General features: G+C 41.7%; 1 long non-coding RNA gene across 1 annotated transcript; it reads left to right on the top strand.

The window, feature by feature from the left end:
* The first annotated feature begins 1,684 nt into the window (after nt 1-1,684).
* Nucleotides 1,685-2,490, top strand: LOC308400366. The gene is made up of 3 exons (XR_013972370.1): nt 1,685-1,771; nt 1,857-1,968; nt 2,049-2,490. It is a non-coding gene; the product is annotated as an uncharacterized lncRNA (long non-coding RNA).
* Nucleotides 2,491-23,240: the final 20,750 nt, after the last annotated feature.

Genomic DNA, 23,240 nt, shown 5'->3' with positions numbered 1-23,240 from the left:
TTACACACTCTAATATATTATCCACCACCACCGACATTTTTTCCACCACACTGTATTTTAAATTTTTGTCCACAAACAAAGCCACACCCCCACCATTCTTATTCTTTCTGTTCATAAAATTTAATTCATATCCATCTATTTCAAAGTCCTCTCCTTTCTCCCTATTAATCCATGTCTCAGATACTGCAATCACACTGAATGGATGTGCAAATTTGCTTAAATATTCTCTTATTTTGTGAAAATTGGCATATAAACTTCTACTATTAAAGTGGATTATGGACATTTTGCAGTCAGCCTTGACAGTTTTATTGAATTGTTCTTCAGTATAATAGCAGCAGGTGTTTCTGATGTTAAAAAAGTTCAATTCTGGATCAATGTCCTGCTCTGTGAAGTGTGTATTGTATTCCGTGTTTAGTGGTGAATTTAACTCCTGATTAGCAATCCTCTGTGATAGCAGTGTATAATTCCCAGATGTTAAATTAGTTGATTGTTTCATGATTTAATATGCTGTGCTTTAGCTTCCGTTGTTATCTTCTATTACCTGCTTTGATGAATGTAGATTGTTTGTTCAGCTCCTTGCATTTGTAGTCATGTGACTTGTTAATATTTTTCCAGATCCTGGATGCATTTGATGACCAGCACTTTGGCTTCCTCCGGTGTGCCGTTGAGTTTAATAAATATTTTACAGTTTGCAGTCCAGGTATTTTGAATTTTACCCAGTTTCTTTAGGTGTTGTGCTTTCTTAGCCATGTCAGCGTTGTATTTGGTTAGATGGTTATTCATGTCGATCCCTTTAGTTTTCTCCCCTGCTTCAGCAGTGCATTCTTGTGTTTCCTGTTTACAAATCTTATGATGACAGCTGGTTTATCACTAGCATTTCTCCTGGGCAAGGGGTGGCATGCCTCGATGTTATTACAGTCCAGGGCCCTATTTCAGGAAGCCGGTTTAGTGGAAAAACTGAGTAAGTATACCCTGAGTTAACGAAAACTCTGGGTTTTCGGTTTCACAAAGCGAGTTCAGCTGAAGCCTGAGTGAGTCACTATGACGACACACGCCGTGAAGCTAACCTGCCCCCTAGCAGGTTTACTACAACTAACCCTGACTGTCTCCGCCCCTTTGTCGGAAACCTGACAGTAGGAAGTGTCGGACATGGCGTGCCCCGTCCTTGAAGAGCCAGTAGATCGTGAAGCCCAAATTCTCCGCAGAGCTCTCCGCCGGGAGAGAGTGATCAGAGCGCGTTTGGACATTTTATCATTACCTGATGATTTTCTGTGCGAACGTTACCGTTTCTCAGCACAATCTATAAGTTATTTTGATAACATCCTCTGGCCATATATTACGCATGTGACACATCGCGGACATGCTCACAGTTCATTACATATTATTTGTATTGCACTTCGGTTTTTTGTAAACGGGAGCTTTCTGCATAATATTGGTGACGCTGAGCACGTTTCCAAGGCTACCGTCTGTCGGGCAGTCAGGAATGTTACAGTTGCACTGAAACGTCTCCTGCACTCGTTTGTGGTGTTCCCCGGTCATAGACCCACAAGATTTATCAAAGAGGGATTCCACAAAATTGCAGGTAGCAGGATGAACAAAACTTAATTCATGATGTGGTGATACTTGGACTACTACTTAAATTTTACATGTATTTTCAGGGTTCCCAGGCGTGATTGGCTGTAGAGATGGCACTCACATTCCAATCATTGCTCCTTCAGTAAATGAAGGAGACTATGTGAACAGGAAGTCTTTCCACAGCATTAATGTACAGGTACATAATTCCCTGTAGCATTTCAAACTAACAAATTATTTCATTATAGTAATGGATGCTAATTTGTGTTCTCTGCACTGTGAAGATCATATATGATGCTGCCAACATTATCACAAATGTGGAAGCCAAGTGGCCAGGCTCTGTCCATGACTCACAAATATTCCGTGAATGTACACTGAGCACAAAATTTGGACATGGTGAGTTGAGAATACTTTAAAATATATAAAGACCAATTGCTTCAGGGACATTTGAACTGAAGTGTATCCTTCTGTCTTAGGAGAGTTCACTGGCTACTTGCTTGGTGATAGGGGGTATCCATGTTTACCCTATTTGCTTACCCCTTACCCTGACCCTGAACCGGGCCCACAGCAGCGATATAATCTGGCTAATTGCAGGACAAGAGCCAGAATTGAAATGACTATCGGAATGCTTAAGGCCCGGTTCCAGTGCCTGCAAGGACTCAGGGTCACCCCAGAAAGGGCATGTGACATTATTGTGGCATGTGTGATTCTTCACAACATTGCCACAATTAGAGGAGAACACTGTCCTTCTGAACCAAACATCAGCAGTGATCCAAACCATGAACATCCTGACCCTCCCACGGACATACAAGATGGAAGAGCAGTCAGAGACACCATATGTCACAATCATTTCTTTTGACCCATCACCTCAACATGTTGAAAGAAGAATAAACAGATGTTTTGTTCAACTGGCTTTATTGGTCGCCTGTGTTTCCTGTACACAAAGTGTAAAGTGTCTCTGTTGCTTCCTCCTCTGTAACAGCTGTCAATGTTTCTTCATTATTTTCCTGCAGTAAAGAAATTAACAACATTGCTGTTCTACTGTAAACTCATATAATCTGTGGAGTATTAAGAGTACTCACAACTGCATGTTGGTCTGGCTCAACAGGAGGCTGCACCAGATGCAGTACACCATCACCATCAACTGATAGAATATGAGGTTTATACAGGTCACTTATAACTTACAAGGGACCAAATGGCAATTAACAAACATACCAATCACCTTACACTTCATTGTCATTATGCTCTCAAAGACAACCAAGACTGAGGGAAGGCAAAATCAGTAGGAAAATAACTTCACTACAAAATAATCCATTATGGTAAAGAGTTTATCAAATGAATGAGCAGCACTGCAAAGGTGACTGTGAAGAAAGGATGTACGCACATCATGTATTATTTTGAATTTACCCCCTATGTAGGCACTCGTGTCTTGCGGGGTTATTGACTCACAGGATGTCCCCGCAGAGATGCCTTTGGCCACAGGGCGCCCACTGTTTTGGCTGAGGGCCAACTGCTCAGCCTCTGTGAGTGGTGGTGGTGGAGGACCCCCACCTGTTTTTCGGGCCTCCGCTTTTTTTCTGTTGGCTATAACGGGTCACATTTGAGCATACAGAGTAAGCAAATATGTACTTGTAATGTGCTCAGATAATTTCAATAAGTGCTTACAGAAAGAAAATTAATGTAGCCTCTAACTGCAATTGATTTACATGGGACAAACAGACCAAGCACTATGGCTCATAATACAATTACACCTTACCTGTTTGGACTATATTTTTATATTTCATTTTTACTTGCTGCCAGGCACGTTTGGGGCCTGTTGGGTTGCACCTGCGCTCACATCACAAAATTAAATGTATAACATATAAAATAAAATAACATATAATAAACTAACGTGTTAAATGGGTGGGAATCCCTAGATCAATGTTTAAATTAACACTCACGCATTGACTCTGTCGGCTATGTTTTGCCATGCGTGCTCCCTTTCTTTTGCAGCTGAGGCTGTGTTACTTTTTTTCTGCAAAATTTGCATGTTATTGGCATATGCTGCCATCAGAATTTCGGCGTCAAGCGCTGTAAAATACATTGACCGCGCCTTCTTTCCCTCCGTCTCCATGGTGACTCGCTTAATCTGTGCTCCACTAATCAGGGCTTTATGTATCCTCGTCCGCGCGCTTCACTTGGGGTTAAAGCAACTCCGCGTTGATTGAACTACTTGTTATCAGCCTTTCTGAAACCGAATATTCCGAGTTGGACAGTTCGGGGTTACTCAACCCTGAGTATCGTTTTTCACTCTGAGTTTTCTAAACCGGCTTCCTGAAATAGGGCCCAGGTCGATCCCTTTTGACTGCAAGAAACCAGCTACCTGTTGCTCTGCAGAGCTAACATCCAGTTCTCCATGCTCCTCTTTGCTGCCAGCAGTCACAGCCCGAGCATATGGCCGGGGTTTTATGTGTAGCCCTGTGATGATCACATCGTTCATTCTGGTGTATTGCTCCAGGTCCGCGACCCTGCTCTCCAGATAGACAATCCGTTTCTCTGCATTCTGATTGCGAAGCGACCTTATCTCCTCGACAATATCCAGGATATATTTCTGCTGTAGCTTGATAGCTAATGTTTCTTAAGTTAAAAAGTCCAGTGACTTTTTGATGTCCTCAATTTCCTCAGCGGTCGGTGTTCTCTTAGGCCCCATTTAGTTTGCTATCTCGCTCACTCCCTTCACTGTTCACCGTCTTCCGTGTCCACACACCTCTTCCGTGTCCACCAACTTAACAGTAACTTTGGGTTTTCTCAGAATTCTCTTGTTAATATGTTGCTTCTGTAACTGGATACCCAGCAAGATTGCCAGTCTTCTAGCTTGCTTACTTGCCACAAGTGCACTGTGCCACCTACCAATAGAAAGGAACAAAATAATGTGCACATTTCCACGAGAGAAATCCCACGCCTGATTCTATCCTAGCCTGCTTTTTACATCCAACACAAAAACTGCAGTCGTGGTGCTTTCGATTGTACTCAGAACTCGGAAATTCTGCCTTCTGAATAGGAAGATGTAGGTAACACCAGACTGCAGATGAGCTGCTTACAGAGCTGGACTTGGACAAAAAAATCGTCCCGGGCATTTTGACTAGAGACCGGCCCACCATTATAGGAAAAATCATAAAGCCTTTGAATGAAAATAAACACTGTTGTGACGGTGATGTACACTGTTCTGATGGTATATATGTATCAATCTATCAATTGTTTGTTGCAAGACTCAGATAATTATTTTTTTAAAAGTGAGACATTTTAAATGAGAATAAGAAAGTATTTCCTTGTGCCCCCCTTTCCCTTTTAATGCCCTACATGGACCCCTGGCAACACTTTGCTAGACCCACCCCTGCACAGTTACCAGTTGTCAGCTACGTAAAAAAAGGATCCTGGTGTTATTTGTCTCTCAGAAACAGTTCATAACAGACTCTTCAACTCATTCATGTCACCTAAAAGGTAAACCTGTTTCTCCATCACAGCTCTGATGATTCAGTAAGGACATCTCCTGGTTTCCTCTTCATGTTTCCCTCTCACCACATATCCAAACCATATCATGACCAGCAGCTTTTTTGCAGCTGTGGCTCCAGCAAACATCAGCTGATGCTAGAAATTAATATTAAATAAATTCTAACAACAGCTGATCAAGCTTAAATGTGCTGCTGTTGTTTACCGCGACATCCGCTGGTTTCCTCTTTGTTATTGAATCTGTGCAAGCTCTGCGATAGCCACCACACGAAGTAACGAATAACGAGCCTATCTAAATCCCAGTAACGACTAACGTGTTCCTGGTTTTGGCATAATAACTAGTTACCGTGCTCATTACCACAATAATAACGTAGTTACTGTAACGCATTACTTAATAATGCATTAGTCCCAACACTGCATGTCAGTAATGTTGGAAACCATCATGGTTACATTTTTTCTCATCAGAGAATAAAACTTTCTTCCACCTTTCAATGTCCCATGTTTGGTGCTATCTTACAAAGTCCAAATGGTCAGTTCTGTGGCGTTCATTGAGACGAAGCCTTTAAAGACATTTTTTTATTTTTGAATCTCTTCAGTCTCAGATGCCAGCTGATGGTTATGGAGCTGCAGTTGGAACCAGTAACAGCCTTAATTTGGGTCAAGGATTGTCCAGTGTCTTGACAGCCAATTGGATCCTCCGGCTCAGTGTTGGTGAAATTTTTTTGGGTCGTCCAGTTGACTTTTTTGTTCCATAACGCTCAGGATCATATTTGGCCTTTTAAAAGCATGTGGTCCTAAACTTTTGATCAGCTGTAAAACAGCCTGTTTCAGTTATCTTCAGCATTGTTTTCAATAAATTGCATGCTCAAAAAATGTTTTGTCTCACTCCTATTTCTTCTAGTTGCGTGTTGAAGCTCTACTTGGAACCTTGTTAAGATCCAAACATGAAAAATATAATTTATTGCCATTTTTCAAGTGTTGTCTCAAACTTTTGAGGCAGGTTATGGAGATTATCTTTGGATTCCAGGTGAAATGAGTTTATTTATAAACACTCATTATAAAATATGAATATGAAAGATAGAAAATGTAAACTTTCTTCAGAGAGCCAAGGTTTAAGTATCCATACTGAAGGTGTCTTTCAGAGGATTATGAGGAGGCTCTAGAGCTACTAGAAGTCTTGAAAAGTTGTCAGTGGTACTTTAGGGCCCTTTAAAGGTTATCTGCATTTTAAGGATTCTTTTATGCAGTCCTTCATAGCAGCTTTTTCATTGTTTACAAAATGTGCTTATGGTGTACCACAAGGCTCCTTCCTGGGCTCTGTTCTGGCCTGTATTTATGTGTTTTTGTCGGCTTCAGCTTCCGTTCTGTTTGTTTCAGTTTTACCAAATCAGCACCCAGCTGTGTGATAATGGTCATTACCTGCCATTTTTCCTGTGGCACTTGTGATGTAGCCCAAGGCTCACTTCTGGTTCTAGTTCCATTTTTATTGAAATGCTTTCTTTGACAGTGTCTTCATTTTTTTAATAGCTGGTGCTGATGGCAAAATCAAGGTATGTGATTCTCTTTGATTTTGATTCACACACCAAGCTTTGCCAGTTGTTCATGAGTATTATTTTGGAACTGTTTTAAAATATAAACTATACCAGCCAAGTAGAAGGTATTATTTTGTGTTACGAAAGCAGATTTTTGTATGTCACCAAGCAGTTAACCAACTAACAGGCATTTGTTGCTTTTCTGATCTAGCAAACCCACACTTGTTGCTTGATCGAGGGGAACTTTCCATCCTCCACTTCCATTCTTTCCCTTTGCTGGGTTATTGAAGGACTGGACAAGTCTGACTGGACATGAGCAAACATAAGAGCAGGAAAAATGGTACAGTGTGAAAGGCTGTATTTATATAAAGAACAAGTCAAACTTAGTCAGACGGATCGGAACAAGACAGGATAAAAATGAGACAGGTCATAACAAGTCAGAACACAAAAGGACAGAGGTGCCACTGGACGGGTCAGACTGAGACAGAGGTTTTTCCAGTCTGTCAGAGCTGCTCGCTGCCTCCTCTGCTGTCTCTCAGACCTCCTGAGAAGCTGCTGCTGCCTCCAGCTGGCAGACTTCCCAGCAGTCCCCCCTTCAGCTGATGTCTGGGGGGTCCAGATGCTGCTGAAACACTCGCAGGCAGTTTGACAAACTACTACGTGAGGAATTTAAACTGAGGCTTCATGTTAAAGCTCTGACTGCTAAATCATTATGATAAACCTCACACTCGACTTTTAAAAGGGCATCAAGTACAATCTGTCTTTTACAACCAGATCTACAACAAACTAACTTCATATGTGACTCTTCTGCTTTAGCAGTCACATTTTATAAGGTTCACTGGTGCTAGAAATTTGTGGATGTATAGGGTTTTATCTCGGAATCTAACAGATCAGTGATTTTATCTCTGCTGTAATTTGACTTTAAAAATAAAGAGTGTATAAAAAGTTATATGACATTCTGAGACAAACATAATTTTATTGATTTCTGAAATAATAAACAAAAAAATTAGTTCTTCTTTTATTTAGTTATTTATTTATTTATTTATATAGTCGTGGAGGTTTGATTATATTGTCACTTGTTAGCAGCTGATTGTGTGAAATAGATTTGCTGCCTAAACTTATGTTTAAATAAAGTTTGTATATGTCACAAAATCCATGTAAAATAGTGAAAATTCTGAACTTGGAGATGTTGGTTTCCCATTTTAAAAATGATACTTACCAAAGTTTGTCATCTAACAGGAACATTGTTTCTTTAAATTGTTACTGTTTGGCAAAATGTTTGCAGATTGGATCCAAGCAGGCTGAGAACCTGCAGTTCCTCTAACAGTTATCTTATTATTAAAGCAAAAAAACCAACCAACCAAACAACCCCCCCCCCAAAAAAAAACAAACAAACAAACAAACAAACACACAAACACACAAACAAAAACACAAGAACCTGAACCAGAAACTTACTTGGTCTTTAGATAATGTCTCCCTTCATAACTAGTTTTATGATTCACCACTTTAAATTGTGCATTATTAGGGGCATATCCTCTTTGACTGAAAGGGGGATGCTAGCTGTCTGCTAGGCTTCACCTGAGCTGCACCTTTGAACCATGTCTGTGCTGTTGGTGCATTTTTAATGAGATCATCTAAAAGTAAGCCATCAATAATATGGTTGCTGTGAGGTTACTGGACTAACAGGCTGTCCGATAAGTCTCCACTTTAAATCAGAGAACTTCTTCACCTTCTTGTCTAATGATGGTCACTTCTGGCTCCACAAAAACCAACATGGTGGCGGCCAGAAAGCTAAATTGAAACCTTGACCTTGTAGAGCTGCAGGTGGCTGTGTCTGTGTTTGAGATTCAGGTATGGTCCAGGTTTGAGGACTCTTCGCTGTTTATCCACTTTTCAGAGTGTTTGAAGATGTTATAGCTGTTAGTGTCCAATATCTGGACTCCCTCTGGGTTTCTTCTTTTAACCTCTGGGCTCATGCTTTTGTTTCACCCGACATGTCAGCACCACTTCATGCTTCTAACACTGAGAACCTCGGACTCTTTCTGCTGACGTCCGCATTAAAAGGAAGCAGCTGATCGTGTTGGAGGACCTTCTCTATTGCTTTTCTTTTATTGTGACGTCTGCTGCAGAGGTGCTGTTGACTGTGTGCTGATGTGAAGTGTGTCTGAGCGCTGGCTGGTGTTGGATCAGACTGAGTGTTTACAGTGAGACCACAGAGCCGAGCTGGCAGACGCTCAGGCAGGCTGGGTAAGCCCCGGCTCACTCTGAGGCCGCTGACGTGAGCCAGAACTGTATTCCTTTCTACTTTGGTATCATAACAAGTGAAGCTCTCTGGGTTTAGAGCGACACCATAGACTTTATCCACAACACAACGCCCACTGCTGCTTTTAATAGCCCGCCTGTCGCATGTGGACACTGCTGGAAGACAGGCAGTATTAATGCGATGGAGCCTGAGAATAATTCAGATAAATGAGGAGCACAGTTTGAGAAAATAAGTCAAATGCTGCAGAAGAAAAGGAGACTGAGGCCTGCTGCAATGTAAAAGCTTTCAGTCCTCGTGTGATGACACGGTGGTCTCCATCAGCCAGCCCACGCTGTCAGCAGCCAATGAGAGCGTCCAAGCCCACGGTGTGACAACACGATGACATCACTGCTGCCTCACAAATAGAAAAGGCTGATTTATTTAGCGGCGTTTGGAATCCCGCCTTCGTCGCATTACAGCCGGGCATGTTTAAAGCGAGCGGAGTCAGACTCACAGCTCTGTGTTTGTTGGCAGCCGCCGCCGCCATTTGTGGCTGTGCCTGAGGTTTAGGGAGCAGAAACACTGAGAATCTGGACTGTGTGGGCCTCCAGCTGCAGGGGACAGGAGGGCCTCCGGAGGGGGGCCACACACCAGCTACCGTGAGGAGGGTCGCTGTGGGTCATGTGACCATAGCTAGCCTGAGACCAGGTCAAACAGCCTGAGGAGCAGAAGTGAAGCTCAGAGCAACACAACGTCCAACCAAGACTCAAAAACATAAAAAGTATTTACAGCAAAATGAAGTACAATTACAGTTAAATACTTACTCTCAACATTTAACATGAACACATTTACTTTTATCTCACACCAAGCTCACACGCTAGACACTCTGCGTCTGATCAACACGTTAAAGTTGACCTGTTCTAAGCAGTTCACATTTTTCTACTAGAGGAGCTTTGCATAGTTCACAGTTCAAACCAATCCTTCTTTATCTGACCTCTGAGCTCTGTCAAGCCGCTCATGTCATCCTTTAGCTCCTCTCCTGAAGCCAGGTCTCTTGATGTGCTCATTACAGTTTATTTTATTTTAGGGGTCAGCTAGAACAGGTTTACATGCTTTGCTGTTCACGGGCAGCTCAGAGGTTTCTGGGATTACTTCACCCTCTTCTCAGGTCTACAGAGGAGAGGGAAAAGCATGCAGAGGTCAAAACTACAGCAACAGTCTTTATTGTTAAGTTGACAGGTTTCAGTTGTACACTTGTTGCCTCGGTGTGACTACACAGAAAACTTTAAGGCTGAGGGACTAAAGGTTGAGCATTAATATTACATTTTTTTTAATAACTTTTTATTTATCATTTTACAGTATGGGAATACAAAACTTAAGGTCAGCATGGGAGACATTCACAGTTCCAGTAATAGCATCTACTTACATCATGGTAATATTCATTTATTCAGTACAAAGGGGAGTACACAACCTATTTTTCCCAGAGCTTCTTAAATTTCTCGAGCTCGAGTCTAAGGACAAAGGTAAGCCTTTCCATTCCAAAAATTTCTTCCACTATCCCACGCCATTGGGCCCGAGTTGGAGGGTCTGCCTTTAGCCACCTACGGGTTATGGCCTTCCTGCAGCCAGCCAAAAGTATTTTCAATAAATAAATATCTTTATGTGGGAGTGCCGTAGGCAATTTGCCAAGATACAACGTATCAAATGAATAGTCTATTTTAATCCCAATTATTTTGTTTATCTCAAGGGCCACCTCCCCCCAATATGGCTGAATCCTTGGGCAGGCCCAGAAGACATGAAAATGGTTTGCCATAGGGGTTCCACAACCTCTCCAACATAGGCCCTGGCTCTGTGAGCCTGTTTGCTGAGCTGTGAGTTTAGGAGTGTTAAAGAATCTCACTACATTCTTCCAACCAAACTCTCTTAAGGACCTTGAATTTGCAGTGGTAGCCTGAGAATATTACATTAATATTAATATTACATTTTAATGGGAAAAACTGAAAAATGGGTCACTGGTCTTGTTGGAGGTCGTCATCTCCGAGTTCCCTTCTTATTTTTTCTACATGTGCATCATAAGGCGTAGGTATGGATTTTATGAAGAAGGCATCTCCTGATCAGTATGAAGAACACAGTGTTTCCTCACCATAATAACATGAATGAAGCAGAGGAGTTTTTTAGGAAAACCTGCCACATAATGACCCAGAGGCAACACAGCATTTGACGCAGGTGGGTCTTTATTACCGCTAAACTTCACAAAATGTTTAATTGTTTTGAGGTTAGCATAACTACCTGCTGTTATCTGCCGACTTATCAACTGTGTTTCCTTTTCTGGATGAGCCTCTCATCTTTTTATAACAGTCATGAGTTCCTAGACACTCCTTGCTGGTCGTTTCCAGCCTCTTTTTTCATCTCTGTTCATGTGCAGCACGTCTTGATGCTCAGCTTGTAAAAACTCAGCCCTCACACTCAGGTGTCTCTAATATCACAGCAGCAGAGCACTGACTGACCTCAAGCTGTGGAATGATCATCTTGGACCTTCTCTGAACTAAAGTTTGGTCCATTTCCAACATCTTGCCATGTGACGGAGTTTGTTTCTGCACATCAAGACTTCCTGTGCTAATGTTTTCAGTCACACTTCAAACACCGTTTAGTTTTCTGTCTTTGTTTATGCCCGTTACGTTTTAGCTAAAAACTTCAGTCAGATCATGGGATGTCATCTTTAGCAAACTTAAGATAAGATAAGACTTTATTGATCCCACAACGGAGAAATTTTTGCGTCACCTCAGGTCAGGTACAGATATCAGAAGGAAATAAGTACAATCAATGAAAAAAAGTAAGATATACTATATACAATGGTAGCATACACAGCATGTGATTATGGATATAGTTGGAAATACTGAAGACATAAACTATATAGCTTGTAGGGGTGCAACGATACACAAAATTCACGGTTCGGTTCGATACTTTGGTGTCACGGTTCGATATTTTTTCGATACAAAATAAAATGTTCATGCCTTTTTAATTTGTCATTTATTAAAATTATAAATATATATTTTAACTCAAAAGTACAGTTTTTAAATTTAACCCTAACCCTTGTGCGCGTTTTTTATTTTGACAGCGAACCTGCGGACCACTTATGTGCACCCCTGGTTATTTAGCTCGTCATATTGCAGCCACAGAAATTAAAAAAGCAGCAGTGCATAAAGTGCAGCTTTATGGTCCATGAAACCATAAAGCTGCACTTTCTTTTTGCCTTATAATCTGATTTGTCATAACTTTTCCATTTTGTGGTAAGCTTTTCTTTGGCTGTCAGTTCTTCACTATGACCTGTCTTATTTGGCTCAGCAGAACTAAAATATATATCCTGCTGCTTTTACACGCGCACTCACATAAGCTCAGCGATTCTCTGCGCGATCAACCTCTCACATGTTTAAGCTTGCTGCGGGAGATTTCACTTTCACACTTCACATATTTGCATAGTAAGCTAACGATTGATAAGACGATGTCAGAGGAATTGGTGCACAAATTATCATCACTCACCAATCAGTGCTGTCGCTCTCTATACACAGTTCACGCGATTGCAAAGTGAAAGCAAAAAAACAAGCGCAAATTCAAACGCGATTTCAATATGTTACATATTGACAGTGGCTCACCGATGCCAATTACATAATTACCCAGCTACATTTCCGAAAGAATGCAAAAGCATTGACATATATTTTTCCTTCCTACAATAGCCCGACGGGCAGGGCAGAGAGAGATTTTGGTAGCCCGACTGGAAAAATCGCTAGCGTCCTAGCCCCAGGACGTCGGGCTAGCGATTTTGCGAGCCCTGTATCTGATTGAGGAATCACTCATCTTTGGAAAAGAGAGTTTATTACAGAGAAATGGCTCTTTCCAAAATAAAAGCTATTCTATCCGCTTCTTCTGGGCTATATTCTCACAGCATATTAAACATATCAGGTCCCCATAAGGAGAATCATGTGCTAACGGCTGTCTAAATGACTCGGGTAAAGTTAGTAGCATGCTTGCTTTTGTCTGCTTCCATTTGTCTTTGCACTAGGATGATGTCGGCGTAAATGTGCAGTCGTATTCGTTGTGTTCCCACTAGTGCTTTCAGGTTAACCTCGTTAAAATGACCTTAACGCCACAACACGGCAAATCTCCGTTAACGAGCTACCCCCAATAGCCCCGTGCATGGGGCTAGACGGCCAACACGTTAACGAGCTAACTGCGCTAACACACTAGCTCCCACCCATGTAATTGAGCATTGCGTGGCACATCCAACATACTGTTTTACTTTAGTCCATGACTCGCTTACCTTCAGGGTCATACGTCACATGAAAACCAAAATAATTCCAAACGCCAGATCTGAATGAGGGTGGGGGAGGTTCAATTTGCCATGTTGCAAGGAGAGCTTAACTTCTGTCTCGCTAGCTTGCCCTGCGCTCTTCCTTCTGACTATGCTGTCTGTGTGGAGCGCTCAGTGGATCTGCGCTCGACAGTGCAGCCTAGGCGGAGTAGTCGAACGCAGATTCACTGAGCGCTCCACACAGACAGCATCGTCAGAAGGAAAGTTGATCAAATAAATTACAAATGTTGTATTGTTCAATACATATGCGTACCGAACCGAAAGCACTGTATCGAACGGTTCAATATCGATACGAATATCGTTGCACCCCTAATAGCTTGATATAGCTATTGTACCACTACTATTCCTATTTATAGACATGTACACAAAAAGTCCCAAAAAGAGTAGAAGACATACTACTACTCTCACGAAAATTTGTGGGTCCATGTCCCATTGCACAACAAATAAAACACGACCAAGAGTGTCGGGTAAAAAAAAGCTTAAAGCAAACTTTATTGTGACAGCTAGAACAGCCATGCTGATCATTTTGTTAGAGCTGACAGGATTTTTTAATCATTGTGAGATCAAAGTTATAGATGGAGGTCTGGTGAGTTAAGAAATGGTTTTTGGATGAACTAAGTCATGATCACAACTTAGGTTCAAATCAGCCTGACTACAGGCTGTGAAAGTCAGCAGCGTCCTGTTATCAGCTGTAACCTGGTGCTCACCTGCTGAGCCCAGAGGACTACTTGTGGTTAACAGACCATATTTGACACTGTTGGGATTGAAAGCAGGCTGACAGCAGATGTGTTAGTTTGAAAACAAACAGCTGTAATAAACCCGTACAGCTGTTCTGTCATGTGAACCAAAGTGCTCGACTCAGACCTGCAGAGCTTCCTTCGCTGGAAAAATGCTGCTGCAGAAAACAATTCAGTCAGCAATTATGTTCCCCTTAATTTGTGGTCCCAATTATTCGGATGCAAGCAGGATTTCAGGGCTGCTGGGCATAAGTTTAGCTGCTGTGTTTGTTCAGAGTTGATGTTCTGTAAAATGTTCAATTAAAAAAGTCCAGCAGAAACACATTTGTAGGATTTATGAGCAGATTTGGACCCGGGGGCGGCTCGGTGGACTCCCAGATTACCAAGAAATGAAACACTCTCATGATCGTTTTACTGTCAGCAGAGAGGCGTTTATTATTTATTGACCGTTGGGTTTTTTATTTTCCATTTCATTTTGGATCCTACGGACTGAGCCAGTTTGAGGTTTTCAGCTTTTTAATACAGAAATAATTAAAAACATTAAAAAAGAGCTTTTCTGGGCTGGACTGTTAATGAGTGTAAATCAGCCCGACGCCCTCCGGTCTGTTTGGCATGACGGCGTGTGAACTGTAAAACAGGACAGTAAACATGTCACACTCACAGATCTGCATCCAGTCTGAACAACAGGGAACAAAATGGAAAAGTTATGAGTGTGAGGACAGCAGCACGACCTGGTAGTGGGCTGAGATGAGTGTGCAGACACAGATTCAAGTATTATTTATGTTAACAAGAGAAAAAATACAACTTAATTTACCTATTTATTGTAATCCGGTTGTTCAGTGATGACGCGACGAATCCTACTTCCGGGTCTAAAGTAGTCTGCGTTTAATATGGCTTTTGTGTTGTTAACATGTTTAATGTTATGTATTTTCTTCTATTTAATCTCAAAAAGCTCCTAAAACAGTCAGTGATCCCTGTTGACCTCCCTCGGGTTTTATTACCGCTAATCATTTATTTAAGCTCAGTTTTTAAAATCTTAGGATGTAACTACAGCCCAGCCCATGCAGCAGTATATGAATGACTAACCTCGTATTGTGGATGGATTATCTCAGTTGTTCTCCTGGCTGAAGTTTGGTCCTTTTACAGCATCCTGCCATGCGATTACATTTGTTCCTGACCACTGAGAACACTCACGGTAACTTTTATCGAGTGGAAAAAAAAGTTAGCTTGTTTATATTATGCTAATATAGCTGTGTCGCTAGCGGTCACGTAGCACATCATTATATACCAGCTAGCCAAACTTCATTAACCCTACAAATAGGGTTGCCAACTCCCTGAAAAATAAAAAAGGGACACCTCGTGGCCAGGGCCGGGCGACCCAGTTGTCTTCACCCTTCCCAGTGTGGTAGCTCTTTTTTTGTGTGTGAAATTATTTTTTAACCATTTGACTTGAATTTGATTTAAGCAGATGCATATTCTTTGTGATATGACTATATGGGAAACAAATGATCATTTAGCCATTTATTCTTAGCTCAAAATGACAACATTAACACAGTAAAACAGGTCTCTTTCTTAAACAGAAGCCTGTCATGCTTAACTTTTGAGAATATAAGTAAATCTTTCTTTAAAAGAACTCTGTCCTGCTTAACTTAAAATTATATAAGTTAATAGAAAGCAATAGAACAAAAAATATTCTTGTAACTGTGCACATATAGTGCATTTAGTACAATTGGCTTCAGCTGAGGTATTATTTCAGCTTTTCTAATGCTAATCAGCTGCTCCTGTTTGTAAACCCACTTGTTCCCATGACTACGCATCATAACTCATCATCATTATTCATCTATGTATTACTTTTATGTATTAGTGATCTATTTGTTGTAATCTATCCTTGCAGTTGTTTATTACACAAAATAAATTATATTATCACACTTCTGGCCACATAGCGCTGATATTCACTGCACATGCCCATATTAACCTTAACCAGAGGGTTTAAAAAAACAAACCAGTGTTTACATACCATATCTGCTTCTGCCGTGGCCTGGTGGACAAGAAATTGGTTAAGGGTTCCCCGAGCTTTCACGCCCCTCATGTTCTTCATGTGCCCACCATCAGAAGCATGCCTATAGAAAAAATGCACCGGCACACAGTGCAGTGCGCTTTATAGGTGTTATCGTGCACTTTTCCAGCCAGGTGTTTTCCTTTTCCCATTCCTCCCTGTACTTTTCCAGCCTTTTTTTTCTTTCTCTGAGCGAACAAACATTGCTGCTCTAATGCTGGGCTTACACTGTGCGATTTTTGGCCCATTTTGAGACGATTTTTGAGTCGTGCGACCGATTTGGTGATCGGCCCAATTTTGGCCTTCATCGTGCATCGTGTAGTATACGTGGGGTAACGAGAAGCGATTAACACCTCGAGCAGCTCCCGATCATCAATCGCTCGTGAGGGTGTCACCGCAGCTGCTCACACTGCTCGCGCGCAAACACGTAACCGTCGGTGAAAAAGACGGAGCAGCACGGCTGTGCAGCGTGTGATCTGGACACAAGCGATGGAGGCACAACTTGTAGAACTTTGGAAAGCTCATCCGAGCCTTTTCGATGTGGCATCAAAAAAATGATCACGACCACAACAACCGTGAAAATAGTTGGATTTACACTGCTGCTCAATCACAGCTGCCTGATCAATGTTTTTCATTAGCAATTTAGCAAAGTTGATGGTGGTGGTGTGCGTGTCTGTGTGAGTGAAAGACAGAGAGAGAGAGAGAGAGCGACAGATTTTCTGTTATAACCTTCATGTTATGGAGGCACAGTGTGAGAACTCAGGTCGCATCAGAGCATCGGGCGGTATAGTGTGAGAGACCCTGCATCGTGACCTATGAACTTCTAACCCCTGCGAGTTAATCGTGCAGTTTGAAAATCGCACAGTGTCTGCCCAGCTTTAGGTGTACTGCCATCCGAGACTTGCACCGCAGTTTGTTTCCCTGTTGGCCATGCTTCTTGTTGTGGTCATCTGTTGTCTTCCGGTATTTTCTCCGTAAGCGACCTTTACTCGACCAATGAGATGAGCGGTAATCTGAATTGTCATACTCGAATTGTCATAAGTGTGGTGTCAGCTCATTGGTCACAAAGCAGGAGAGGGGCTGGGAATTATGTTTTCAAACAAAGTGTTAATTCCATAAACATTTATAGACTACTTTTGATTCTCACTGTATTACGGGACAAAGTGCGTCCCTTATTAGCTCAATACGGGACGTGTACTTTTGTTTCGAAATACGTGACGATTCCGTTTTTTAAGGGACGGTTGGCAACCCTACCTACAAATGTCACTGCTGTTTAGTTTTCTGTCTTCATTTATGTTGGAAGTGATAACAGAGCTGTACGTTTTAATTTGTTTCCAAAACCCCGCAGTCAGCACATGATATATTGTATTTAGATAGAAGCTAGCGAGCTAACTTCCTGCTAACGTCTAACTCCGTTAAATGTCATAAATTCCGTTTTCATGGATGCCTGAACGTTAAACTCAATTGTTACACCTGGTAGAGCAGAACGCTGATCATTTTATTAAAGATGAAAGACTTTAGACAGTTTTTCAACTCTCAGTAATGCCATAGTGATCATTTGATATATGGACCTGCAGCGGAGTTTAGGCCCAGACACAGCTAGTGACGTCAGACTTAACGACCGGATAACATGCAGAGCGTTGGTGTTACAGAGGAGGATGCTAGGATACGGTGAGATGGACAGCAGATGAAAGAAGGATAATATTACATTTCCACCAGTGTTCAAAAAATTACAATCTACAATCTACAACATTTTACTGTGAATGTAAAACCATGTGATCATGGCTTTGAATTTATTTTCTCATCTAACTTTTTTCTGCAACTGCCCCACTCACTTCTCATCAGTAAAAAGTTTAAATTAGTTTAAAGGTGAGCTCTTCTGCTTATTTACAATTCCTGTCTCCTCTCCATGAAATCCCACTGTTGGAAACCTGCTGAGGGGCAGCACTATAGACTGTAAGAGATGGACTAAGGTACTCTGTGTCTCCGTGCCAAAGAGGCCGCACCCCTAATTATGCAAGTAATTAGTCTTAATTTAAACAGGTGAGTTACAACCTTGTTACAGTTTTAATGGAGGGGATATTATCTTAGAGATGTTAAAAGCAGTTTTTGTAAACATGTTTATTTCTGCTGTCAAAGTTTGACATAGGAGTCTATGGGGACTGACTCACTGCTGTCTCTGCTGGATGTTAGAGGAACTACACGTTCACTTTTGAGCCTGGAGGTTGACTTAGGATATCTTTAAAGGTATGGTGTGTAAATGTAGATTGAAGTGAGTTATGGTTTTTTACTCCTTCAAACTGAAGTTTATAAACTACAGCAGCTTTTATAGCACAAACATGTTTTAGTCAGCTGAGAGAGATCACAAACATTAAATAGTGGCTGTATGTCATACTATACACTAGCGGTCCCCAACCTTTTTTGCGCCATGGACCGGTTTATGCCCGACCTTATTTTCACGGACCAGCCTTTAAGGTGTCGCGGATAAATACGACAAAATAAAACTAGTACCGGTGATAGGTTTGTAGCTTGAACCTATTCGCTGGAACGTTGAGGACAATACAGTATAACTACACAGCGAGCAAGACACGAAGTAGGCAAAGTTCTCTGGTTTACTCATGCATGAGGGAGACCTGCCTGGAGCCAAGTGTCGTTCCACCACTTGACCTCCGTCAGACTCTCAGCCAGGTTCCCCATAGCACTCCTTTTATTGTGGTTACATGAATATGCATAGGTTCATTAACGTATGACGTCTACATACACACAAAGAGTACCGTGTGTGTGTGTGTGTGTGTGTGTGTGTGTGTGTGTCTGCTGATCCAAGGGTCACATAACATGAAAGCACAAAAGCAAACATCCTTGGTCAGGAAGAGGGTAGTCTTCCCCTCACCCTAGATGGTTCACCCTAGATAACATGGTGAGGAAGTCCAGCAGTTCATCTATACAAAAAGCACTTAGACTAGAACAGACGTAGCTACGTTAATCCTACCATAAAACAATAAGACAAGGTACGACCGCTTCCCATGCTCCCAGGATGTAGGTGTGCATTCTAGTGTGGAATACACACCAAGCCTTTGTAGCCTGCTAAAGATCACACAGTCTATCACTACACAATTGATTATACACCTCTAAGCATATATGGTTAAATATTTCTAAGCATAAATGACAATCAACAATACAAAACCTAACAACCGGTACAGAAAAAAATTAGATTTATTCATAACACATGTGAAAAGACCCAGGAAAACCGAGTTAACGATAAAAACGATAACAAAATAACGCTGAAAACCGATAAAAACCCTGAAAACCATACATTTCACACCTGAGCCTCAACTGTAGTGGCCTGGTACCAAACGACTCACGGACCGGTACCGGTCCGAGGCCCGGGGGTTGGGGACCGCTGCTATACACGGCTGGTGTGTTTCTACTACTGTACGTGTAAAAGATAAATTTTTGTTACACTTATTTCTAAATATATTTCAATAATATCAGCACAAAAAATCAGGAATTCAAAGTAGATTTGTCAAATAATTTGTGACATTTTACAGTTTTACGCCTGAGTCGCCTCAAAAACTCTGGCTGCTGTTTATCTGTAGTGTGCACAGGCTGTTTACATCAGCTAGTGTCCACATGTATTTAGTCTTAAATAAATATATTAAAGAGGGTGTGAAAGGAGTCGATAAGTTGGTGAAGCTCACTTATGACTGATGATACTTAGGTGAGTTATTATATGGTACAATACCAAGTTTCTCTGTTTGAAAGCACTGTTTCTGTTAGCTGGTGTTAGCAAAACTCTGCAGTGGATCTAACATTGTTGAACTTTTAGTGAATCGTGAGAATGTAGTCAAACTGCTCATCAGAGGAAAACTGATTTTTAGGATACTCGGCCTAACATTAGCTGGGTCAGCATTAGCTTATAACCAGCTGTTGTTATTTAGCTGTCCAGACGGTCATATGTCTAATCTGCTGACAATAAATAACTGTGACAATATCGAGCACATGTGGCTGATCTCTACCCACATACATAAAAAATTATTAGGTGGAATGGCCCCTTCACCAGTGGCAATATGGTTACTTCCAGAAAACTGCCGCCACTTCCTCTAATTCTACATTTAGGAGAATTTAGGGAAAATGAAGCTCTAATGCTCCAAAACTAAGATAAACAACAGAAGAATGCATATGTGATGACGTGTACATACAAATATATTATGTTGCATATAAAAAACAAGCTCTGTATTTGATACTGTGTAAGTTTACATATTGACAAAGTTTATATATTATATATAGTCTAATTGTGCCGTATGAACCTGACTAAGAAGCACAGTCCATGTCAGCACATTATGGTGAAGCCCACTCAGGCTGTGAGAAGCGACAAGGCCGACATTGTGCGAATGAGCTCATGCTAGTTGGGCGCCCAGACAAACAGCCCCCTGCTACGACTCATTTACTTGAACACAAGCAACTCCTCAGATTATTTTCTGGGTAATGATCGATGAAAGGTCATTAATAGGCTGTGCGACGTCTGTTTCTGCAGCCCAGGTGAATGCTGAGGTCTGTGATTGACCGTGGCAGCTGCAGACTGTTGTGCATTGTTGAGCTGAGCTCAGCGTGCAGGTGTGTTGCATAATGAGTGACAGGCTCTGGAGATGGATGGAAACTACTTGGTGTAAATTAAACTCTGCTACGTGTTCTGCATGTGCTTTTCTGTCCCGGTTTAAAGTCCTGACCAAGTTTTTCTTAATGTCAGTCACATACTGACTATATGTGACCAGACAAACGAACAGAAACAAAGTCCAGAACCCTCTATTGGTCCAACCAATGGTCCAAACCCAAAGTATCAGCTAATGTGTGTGCTGGTAGCATGGAGAGGACTTTTAACAGGTCTTTTTAAAGGAGTGTCATGGTCCTGGGTCGTTGACCCAGCGTTTTGTATTTTGTGACTATTTCCCTCTGTTCTAGTTATTCTGTGTCCTCCCCCCTTGTGTCCGGTTCGGGTTCTAGATTTCCTGTTTTACTTTGTAGGTCTGTGTCTCGTTATGCCCATTAAGTTCCAGCTGTGTCCCCTCCTGTGTGCCATTTCCTCATTACCTGGTGTGTGTATTTATAGTTGGTGTCTGCCTGTGCTCCTCGTCGGCTCGTCTGCGTTCATCCATGTATCACTGCGTTCCTCCGTGTAGCTCTGCATTCTATGGTGTTTCGTTCCTGTCTCTGCGTCTCTCTGCCCCGCACCCCTTTTGTATGGTCTCAGGTTTGTCTTTAGTTTCTCTCAGTTTAGGTTTGTAATTGCTCATGTTGAGTTGCCTGTTTTTGCCACCACCACCACCTTGTAAATAAACATCACTCTGTCATCAGTTCGCTGCATCTTGGGTCCTCCTTTTCCTCCACACCACGCGGCTCCCTCCGCCAGCCGTGACAGTGAGTCGGTCTTTCTGTTGATCTTGAGCCTGAGTTTGTTTCACACCAGCAACTGATAAATTAATGCTGATTATCAACAATTATTAAAAGGGGCCCCTGAACTACCAAAACTAGACTGAAATATTTTTCTCTTAATAAAAAAAAAATTTCTTAAAACTTTGTTTTCTTGGTTTCCAGAGGGACAAAATAAAAAATTAAATCAGTGGTGACATGGAATATGCTTCCAATTATAATTCATTACTTACAAATGTCCTCCAGCCTCCACATGTGGATGTTTTTACCCTTTAAAATTTCATGTCAAACAGATGAAAACCATCTTCATAACCAGAGTTTCTCTTTCACAAAGTGAGACCTGTAAATTTGGGGGACTCTGTTTTATATTTTCAGGTTTTTTAGGGAACTTAATGAACTTGAAGCAGCTGCTGACTTTGAAAATTCAACCCTCCTGTCCAGCTCTGTCTCTGTAATGAAGAGCATATTTCAGAGACTATTTGCGAAGCTTGTGTGTCCATCACTGCCCACAACAGAGCAGCGGAGTAATAGCAGCGTTCACTCTCTTTATTTTGCCGCTGCTCTAAATGTTTGGAAACGCTAAAAAAAAGGAGAAATGACACAGAGAGCAGCTCCCAGAATAGAAAGCTCTTTCTAACTTTGGAGGTGTTTGACGTTTCATGGACTGGAGGAGATCCACAGAGCGGGAGGAGGGGAACCCTGCGTCAGAGCGATACGCCTACAGCGGGAAAAGCCCAAACAGAAACCCAGTGAGTGCTGGAGCTGTGAACACACAAAACCACGGCGGTGGCTGGGCTGAGATCAGTCCGCTTGCGGTGCTCTTCCACCATGACTCTCAGCCTGCTGTCTTATTACAGCATTATCCAATCAGCCCGGGCGGCCCGGGGGCTTTACCCCCAGTTGTTACCCAGAGCCCAAAGCCCTCCACTTCAGAGCAGGTCAGCCTGTACCAGGCTGTAATGTGGATGTCCAAAGTCTTTATGAGGCAGCCTAACATGAATTTCCACTCACTAATGACAAGTTAGAAAAGTCAGTTTCACCACTTTATAAAACCCATTTGTTACAGCTCAGAGAGAACAACACTCTACTAATTACCAGAAAAAAAACCAAAATCTCCAAAATTAGTCATGACCCACAAAAGCTAAAAAAAAAAATTATTAAAAAGTAAAAGAAAACAACTCTAAAAATATCAGGCTTTATGAAATAAGAAGAAATATAGAGTTCGGTGGAAGTCGGACCTTTTATATTTTCAGCTCATCCCCCGACCCAGTGAGCTTGCAGCACATCGAGGTGTCTGCCCATACACTTACAGATCACAACTGTCACTACTGGTCCAGGACTACAGTCAGAATTTAATCAACCTGAGACCACGCCCACACGCACGCAGATATTTTAGTGAACTAGCTGTTTTGGCCTTTTGCCCACGTGAATGGCATTTCAGATCACTGAAAATGGAGCTTTAATAAAACTGCCAGGATGAAAAACTCTGCTTTTAAATGTGGACGAGAAAAACTGAGATTTTGTCTCACAGCATCAAAGGTTTCCACTTTATCTCCTTTTTCTAACATGTTATTGTCTTTGGGCTTTTGATGATCCGACACGTTTACAGTTATATCGTGTAGGAAGAGATCATTTTTCAAAACAGACTAGGAAAAAGTCAGTTTTGAAACATATCAGTGTACGTGTGGATGTAGCCTTACAAAACAGAATAGATGAATGGGTCTTCACTCGAACTGCATTCACGGTTTACGGGCAGTAAGCTGTAAAGTGTGACAGACTGTGAGCCTGATGAGCTACTACACTGGGGACATCCAGC

This window comes from Rhamphochromis sp. 'chilingali' (assembly GCF_963969265.1).
Source record: "Rhamphochromis sp. 'chilingali' genome assembly, chromosome: 7".
Lineage (NCBI taxonomy): Eukaryota > Metazoa > Chordata > Actinopteri > Cichliformes > Cichlidae > Rhamphochromis > Rhamphochromis sp. 'chilingali'.
This window is presented reverse-complemented; position numbering and strand designations above follow the sequence as displayed.